Source organism: Salminus brasiliensis, chromosome 1 (genome assembly GCF_030463535.1).
Source record: "Salminus brasiliensis chromosome 1, fSalBra1.hap2, whole genome shotgun sequence".
Lineage (NCBI taxonomy): Eukaryota > Metazoa > Chordata > Actinopteri > Characiformes > Bryconidae > Salminus > Salminus brasiliensis.
The window spans coordinates 1572601-1580437 of NC_132878.1; the positions used below are offsets into that span (position 1 = coordinate 1572601).

The 7837-nt window shown below is 41.1% G+C and overlaps 1 long non-coding RNA gene across 1 annotated transcript; it reads right to left on the bottom strand.

The window, feature by feature from the left end:
• Window positions 1–241: 241 nt before the first annotated feature.
• Window positions 242–6433, bottom strand: LOC140571325 (uncharacterized). The gene is made up of 4 exons (XR_011980650.1): window positions 6325–6433; window positions 3142–3373; window positions 2176–2581; window positions 242–626 (listed from the first exon to the last, which is right to left on the bottom strand). It is a non-coding gene; the product is annotated as an uncharacterized lncRNA (long non-coding RNA).
• Between the last annotated feature and the right edge of the window lie 1404 nt (window positions 6434–7837).

A 7837-nucleotide genomic window follows, 5' to 3' on the forward strand; every position in this document is an offset into this window, starting at 1 on the left:
CCAGCGCTCGACCTCTCTCACCACCGGAAGCTCTTGCTTCAGCCTTTGTTTATATTTTGATAGGAGAAAGATGGCAGCGTGGTACTGACTGCACTTTGTAGCTGTCTTTGTGTGTGGTATAGCTCTACATGTCTTCGTGTGTGTGTGTGTGTGTGTGTAAGGGTTTCCTGTAATTTAAAAACACAAACTGATGTTGCTGATAGAGGTTATTTAATGAAGCAATGATGACAATAAATGCAGAATCATGTTGATTAATCTGGCTAAGATGAAACACATCCTGAGTTCTAATAAGTCTGGAAGCACTTTGCCTAAGCAGTGATGCTGCCTGAGTAAATGCTCAACTTCAGAAGCTTTCCAAGTAAATCACACACACATGGTTATACAATACACTCTGTATGTAACCAGTTCAACTATTTTATTCATGTTGTTCATTTTCTTTATTTCTTATTATAATGGTTTGTATTTATTTATTTTTTAAAAAGGTACAGAATTAGATATATTTGTAAAAGTAAATTTTTTTTCTTTAGGTTTATTTATATATTTATGTATAAGATAAACTGCCACAGCAACCAGACCAACAGCAACTACAGCAGCACAGCCTCCTCCTGCTCCTGCAATCAGTTCATCTGTGGGATAAAACACAAAGATCAAACTTAATCAACACTGAATTAAAACACTGAGACTATTCTGTCAGTCTAACAGGTCCTTCCACACAGAACCGCTCAGTTCTAAATGTGGACGGCTGCAGCACTCCTGGGGTTTGGACTCCTTCTAGTCTCGTAATACTTTCAGCAAAACAAAGCTTGCAGGGTTCGAACGGAGCCAAAACCACGTACTGTCAACGGTTTCGTCTCGGCTGTAGTTTATGAGTGCCACACTTCTGCAGGTAGCGCTATGACATTTAATGGTTTAACATTTAAACATGTTGTAACTCACTGACGTTACCAGAGAAGTGGTAGAGGGGAGAACTTGAACTACCACTTGAGAATGTCTTCCGGGTTGGTCAGACACTAGAGGGCGCTTCTGAGCAAGTCCAAAAGGAAACATTTGTAAGTAGAAAGAAATTTCTTTAAATTGTTTTGTTGAAACTGGCGGTAACACACAGGTAGGTCTGTACATACCTGGTTGGTGTGGCGCAACAGATAAAACCACTAGCTGCCAGTAAGCTATTCCACTATTTCACCATGTCAGAGACAAGGGTTCGATTCCCAGTCTGGGTGCGCTACACCAATAAGAGTCCTTGAGCAAGACTCCTAACACTACATTGGCCCTCCTCTGTAATAAGAGCATCAGCTAAATACTACAAATGTACATACAGGTATGAAAGGACATCATTCTGCTGTCTACAATTAAGGAAAGGTTCTGGACAAGAGGACACAGGCACTGTGGTTTGACTCCCTTCACCCTATTCATTGAGGACTCGCTCATGGGCTCCCTCTGGTGCTGTGCAGTCATGTTTTCATACTATGGGGAAAACAAGACGTGGCCTGGCTCTCCATAAACCGGCTCTGCCCACACAGGGATAAGGAATCCATGAGGTGGAAGTGAGAGAGCTGCAGCACCCTTCATGTAGAGCTTAATAAGGGTTTAAGCTGAAATGTGGGCGAGTGACATCAGCACTACGTTGCTTCTGCTGTGAGCTGCTGGTTTTGTGGAACATTTACTTTATTCCAAAATACAAAAGCTAAGGCACTCAGGAGCTGCTAGCTGATTGGTTTGCAGTTTGTTGATCCATGATCCACCCTGAGGGCCTTCTCAATGTGATGCTACATTGCTTGCTGGTAAGGCACTGTGTGTAAGACAGCACTCTCCAACATCATCACACCACCAACTGAGGAAAACCCCTTGGAGGAACGGTGGTCCAGGTCTGTTCCAGAGGCTGGAGAATCAGTGCTGGTAGTTTATGATGCCCAGCGTTTTAATAACACAGTTTTCTACTGGTTGTGCTTTAATTTGCCAGCCATGTGTACTGTATACTCCCTAAAGGTACGGAAGGTGTACGGTTTAGGGTTCCACTCCAGCCTTTATGCTCTCAAAGCTACAGTTTAGGTACTACTGTAAATGCTGTGTGTAACCCCACCATAAGCAAGCTCATGAAAAGCCTTAGTCTGACCTTTGGATATAACTTAATGGAGCCAGAACATCAGTGTTAGCTGCTCAACCTGTAACACTTACCGTTCTTAGAAGCTGAACTGGTGGTGTTGGTGGAAGTAGGTGTCATCTGTAGGTTTCATGGTGGAGGTGCTGTGATGGAGCTTCCAGTGCGCTCTGTAAGACAGATGTTTTATATTGTTCACTTCTTCAAATACAGTCGCATAAACGAAGCTTCCTGTTCCTGGCTTACAGTGAAAGTTACATCAACCAATGCTGAACCTTCACATGACCTTCTTTACACTTTAAAAAGGTTGTGTTGTAGTCATGGCAACCACTGTAAAGTTTAGTGATGGGACATCTTTCTCCTCCCTCAGTAGTCAGTAGTCATGGATGGGTTAAATGCAAAGGCTACATTCTGTTGCGCTGCTGGATAAAGGCTCTAAAGGATGATCAGCTCCAGCCATGAGGTCACTAAACTCCTGAGAACCTGAGAAAAAGAAGAGAGTCAACGATCAAACAGCATCAGATTTATGGATCCCCACCACTCCACTACACCACACAAGCTTATGTACACCAATTAGTATGGTGCTAACTGCAGGCCTGACTCATCACCCACTCTCCTAAAACCATGTGGAGGTGTTCAGTGACCTCTAATAGACTTAATTATAGACGTCGGACTCCGTAGGTCACTGCACTAGTTTCTCAAACCCAAAGAAAAGCTAAATCTCGATTCAAGCGAGGGTTAAGTCCCTCATTGGCATCTGTCTGCCATTTCTGACTGGCCACGGGGTCACTTCCTGATGCTAAAAGCTGATGAGGAACTGAGGAACTGCCCCTCTCAATTAAAGAGATTAGAGACCCCGTGTCACTAAGTCAGGGTCACTGACTCTGAAATTTAGTCCACGATTAGGCTTAATGCAGATCTGCTTCTTTCACAAAGAAAATCTCAGCTGACTCAGTTCTAGCAGAGTTCTAGCTAACACACACACACACACCAGAACATGGATAGATGGTGTAAAGTAATAAGAGTAATAAAACTGTCCTCACTTTTTAAATATCATTTTAGTTATAAAGCTCTTCAGCGTGGACGCTCTTCTGTCCAGACTCATCACACTATAGGAATCCAGGTGTGGTCTTCTTTTCTTCGGCTTCTGGCGGACAGACCAACTTTAGCTGCAGTTCCTCCCCCTACTGAGCTGGAGTGAGGTGTGAGATTTCAGGAAGCGTCCCATGATCGACCTTCAACATTGAATTGTGTCTGAAATCATTTCAGCTGTTGCTTCAGTGGTGAAAAAAACATTGAAACAATGTTTATTAGTTAAACAGTTGTGAAAAAATGTTTACGTTCCAGCTTTGAATCAACATAAATATCCTGCTGTATAAATATGACCATTCTTCTTATATTATTATTATTATTATATTATAATCAATCAACGCTTCAAAAATTAATATTGAAAACAACAATAATAGCTAGAAACTAAAGTTTGTGAACATGAATGGTGAAAATCTATGAATTTACTTTATGGTAACTGACAATATAACAATCCTTATGAAGTTCAGACCAGGCAGATCTGTACATGTATCACATTTACTAAATATGCATTTACAAATTAAGAGTTAGCAAAAGAAATAAACACACAATTTACAACATTATTCTACATTACATTACATTATATTATCTTCAGTTACATTGAGTCAGTATCTGAAATATGTAATGTCATGTTCATATAGAAAAGTGACTAAAACAAGGCTAATATACTTTAAATGCTAACATTGGTATTAGCCAGGTAGCTTGCTAGCTCAACGACACACTCCTCAGTAGATGGACATTCTCAAGTTTAATGACCTACAAGTTTCCCTCAACCAATCAGAGGCCTGAAATGTTCCACCCCCACTCTCTGACTGCTTGTATTGCCCTGTCGAGCACCAGGCCAGTGGGACAGCTGGAGAAGAAGCTACGTCCACAGTGGCGGTGTTCCAGGTGGTGAAGTTTGAGAAAGCAGAGAAATGGGGGGTAAGAGTCTCTGCTGCTTATCTGCTGAGGTCATCTTATTGACCAGGTTTTGTTTTGCTCCTTTTCAGCAAGTATATCTGAAGAATGGGGGGTGCTGATGATGTGGAGATGGTTAAAAAGGCTGTGTGAGCATGAACTACATGTACAAGTCCAGAACATCCAGAATTATTAAACCACTGCTGCAGATGAGCTTTATCAGCAAAATGAATAAACCTTCAGCCATCTGCAAGAAATCACACAAGATGTAGAACATATAAGAACATGTGATTGAATAAACGGTGAAATGCCTGCAGCTGGGAACGAACTGCAGCTGTTAGTGAGCTAGCAATGTGTGTGTGTGTGTGTGTGTGTGTGTGTGTGTGTGTGTTTGACGGGGGTCTTTTAGTCAATGTTGACTTTGAAGGGGATGTTTCTCCTCTCCGCTGTGTTCTTCTCTACTCTCCCCGAGTCAGGCCTGCACATTCATGTGGTTTGGGGAGTGGCTTCAGAAGGAGTGCTGAAGGTAGAAGGTTCTAGAAAATCATCTACTCCACCTTTAGCTGATTTACAGACCAGTAATAATACCTTACAGACTGTTCTGTAACATACTGGTTTCCAGTAAGGATTTCAGAAGGGGGGTGAAGTGCTCCTGTGTAGTTAGGAGACCATTGCAGTACTGAAGTGGAAAACCACCAGAACACAGGAAGTGTAGGATGTGGGACCTTTATTGAGACAGGACCAGAACCAGAACCAGAGACACATTTCCAGCTATTTAAATTCACCCTGAAGAAGAAGGAACCCGAGCAGGTTGCTGAAGAGCCAGTAGTCCTGTGTGAACTGTTCAGAGTTCAGAGGCTCGGCTGTACTCTATCATCAGATCTATAATCTATAATCTATCAAATGTATAATAATTATACAGTAATAACAACATTGTGACGAGGGCTGTAGCAAATTAAGGATTCATTATTAACTACTAAACCATCAAATTATTCATTTATTGACTGATTAACTGTTATCTGATCAGTTATTACTCTGATAAAAACGTCCAGGACCTGGATGATGGTTTAAATCAACAGATCAGTTTAGACCGGTCCAAATGAATCCTGACTCATCTTACCACACAATTTTACTTATTAAAGTGTAGTACTTCAAGTTTACTCCCCAGAAGGACGGTCCACTCGTGTCAGGGACCTGATCGGAATACGTACATAACCACACAAGAGAGGATGATTTATAATTAAAAGGATATTTATTTAATAAATACATAATAAATATATAATAATGAAATTCACAGCATCTGATATTCTGTATAACAAACCATTCTGAAACATGCTATATTCCATCCAGCCACCAAAACTTGAAGACAATCGTTTCTTTGGCTCAGTTGAGGTTTTCTGAACTCCTGCAGGATGTTGACTTCAGGTTCTGATCAATTCAGGAGTTTTTGAGTTTCTATCTTACTGCTAATTGCTTCATGCCCTCTGAGTCAATACCTTCATCAGCTGGTTTTGGGGTCACCCCCAGCCAAAAAGGGGGAGTGGTTCAGTATAGGGAGAAGGCTAATATATGGGTTTAAAATACCCTGGATTTACTCCTCTTAATGCCTTTGTACATTCAACATCAGATTCCTAAATCAGACAGAGATCAGACTAAAACTATACGTCCACTACTGCACATGGTACATGGTGTTAATATATAAACTATGACAGGGGCAGATGTTTACATTACTGTTTACATCCAGGCTTTAGATAAGATATGAGGTACAGATACAGTGTGAGGAGCCGAGTGGGGAGAAAGGTCTTTGGTGGGTGCAGTGGGAGTGAGAGGCTGGTTCCAGGTCCAGTAAGTGAGTGAAGAGCAGGTGCAGGGTGTGTAGTGTGGGGTGAAGGTGTGATATGTGGTAAAATGAGACAGCTGAGAGGAGTTGGTGATGGACTGTGGGCCGGTACACTGTGCTGCTGGCTGTTCAGCAGCCTGATGGCTTGTGGACAGAAGCTGTTTAGGAACCGGCTGGTTCTGGTCTTCATGCTTCTGTACCTCCTGCCGCTGAGCAGCTGTGAGAACAGGCAGTGGTTTGGGTGGGTGGGTTCTTAATAATCCCCCTGGACTTCCTCAGACAGTGGCTGGTGTATAAATCCAGGGTTTGAAGCTGAACCCTGATGATGTGACGGACTGTGACCAACATCAAATGCAACATACAGTAAGCTGGGCAATAGCTGGTTAACCAGTTAGCTTACCAGTATAGGGTATGTTTTCACCTGGATGACCAGCTTTTCAACCACCGTGACCAACAAAGTTCCTGGATTAAAGCTCAGTGATCTTCTACATGATCCGGTTTAAACAGGTAATGAACTTACAGTGTGAATCCAGAGCTCTGATATCTGCTCTCTCCTCTCCTTCTCCAAAGAAACAGCTCAGAATTCCTTTCACTTTCATTTCAGTCACCTGACCTGATTCAGCACCCAGCCTACACCGCCCTCTAGTGGAGAGACTGCTAACAGTACACCACAGTACTGTCTATACCATACACACTGTTACTGTCTCTCTCTCATACTGTGCTTCATAAATAAATATATATGTATATTTTTTTTATCCTTGTCCTGTGTCAATGGAGAAGCAGATATGGTACCTGTTTCTAGTTCTAGATAAGATGGTTCTACATTTATTTAGTTCTGTTTTTCCATTTTTATTTATATATTTCCATAATTATTTGATAGTTGATTGTTTTTATATGTAGTTTGTTAACATTTCTACATTTATTTCTATATATATTTTTATATTTATTAACTTCTGAATGATGATATTTTTACATTTATTTGTTTATGTATTTCTACATTTTACCTTGATTACTGTTGCTCAGTTTGACGAGCCTAAAAGAACATTAGTAAAAATGCCATTTAGCCCTAATGAGAGACTGTAGCTCCTCCTCCTCAGTGTATATCACAATACCTACATTTAGAGAGTTATTAATATTCACCCTAATGAGAGACTGTAGCTCCGCCTCCTCAGTGTATATCACAATACCTACATTTAGAGCGTTATTAATATCCACCCTAATGAGAGACTGTAGCTCCGCCTCCTCAGTGTATATCACAATACCTACATTTAGAGCGTTATTAATATTGACCCTAATGAGAGACTGTAGCTCCGCCTCCTCAGTGTATATCACAATACCTACATTTAGAGCATTATTAATATTCACCCTAATAAGAGACTGTAGCTCCGCCTCCTCAGTGTATATCACAATACCTACATTTAGAGCGTTATTAATATTCACCCTAATGAGACTGTAGCTCTGCCTCCTCAGTGTATATCACAATACCTACATTTAGAGCGTTATTAATATTCACCCTAATGAGAGACTGTAGCTCCGCCTCCTCAGTGTATATCACAATACCTACATTTAGAGCGTTATTAATATTCACCCTAATGAGAGACTGTAGCTCCGCCTCCTCAGTGTATATCACAATACCTACACTTACAGCGTTATTATTATTCACCCTAATGAGAGACTGTAGCTCCGCCTCCTCAGTGTATATCACAATACCTACATTTAGAGCGTTATTAATATTCACCCTAATGAGAGACTGTAGCTCCTCCTTCTCAGTGTATATGTCAATACCTACATTTAGAGCGTTATTAATATTCACCCTAATGAGAGACTGTAGCTCCGCCTCCTCAGTGTATATCACAATACCTACACTTACAGCGTTATTAATATTTACCCTAATGAAAGACTGTAGCTCCGCC